The sequence below is a fragment of the Nicotiana attenuata genome, chromosome 11 (genome assembly GCF_001879085.1).
Source record: "Nicotiana attenuata strain UT chromosome 11, NIATTr2, whole genome shotgun sequence".
NCBI classification, from domain to species: Eukaryota; Viridiplantae; Streptophyta; class Magnoliopsida; order Solanales; family Solanaceae; genus Nicotiana; species Nicotiana attenuata.
The window spans coordinates 17579759-17580493 of record NC_031999.1 but is presented as its reverse complement, the minus strand read 5'-3'; positions in this window follow the sequence as shown (position 1 = coordinate 17580493).

The window sequence follows — 735 nt, the reverse complement described above, 5'->3', positions numbered from 1 at the left end:
AGTTGTGCTTACTTAGTCTATTGTATGTTGTATTTAGATGTATTCAAATTTACATTCACTGATTTCCGTATCTTTTTAACAGTGTTCCTTGCATATTGTAATTAGATATTCACTGTTTTGTACCTCAAATGGTCTGAATTTGATTTTCTTATGTTGATGTATTTATATATATATATACATCTACTTCCAACATGTATTCTACTCCAATGTATTTTTTCATATTGTATCTGTTTGTATTTATATGTATTCATAACACTTAATGAGTTTATGTATTGATGCTGAATATGAAAACCTTTTTTTAAATTTTGTTTGTTATGCAGGAAATTAAACTATTTGTGAAACAACCGCCAAGATTATCACTGCATATTTGTTCATATACAAACACAAACATAGTATCAGATTCTCAAAGAAAAGCTTACTCCAGAACAGTATAAACTTATTGAGTTCTACTTTGTTTTTGGAAGTCTCCTTGATATGGATCAGTGTGAGGTACATCATCAGCTGTTCAGGTGCTTCATGGTTTTGTAGTTAGAAAAGAAGTACTGATGACGTATTTTCCAATACCACGTCAATGGGTACAACAATTTCCTTCTCATCAGGGAGTTTGCACTCGTCACTGGTCTCAAATGTGCTGGTGACCCACATGATATTTAAGTTCAACACAGAGGTGCCCAACAGTATTGTTCAGACATGCTTTGGCAGTGCAAAGCTGGTAAAAGGAAGTCTTTAAATTGT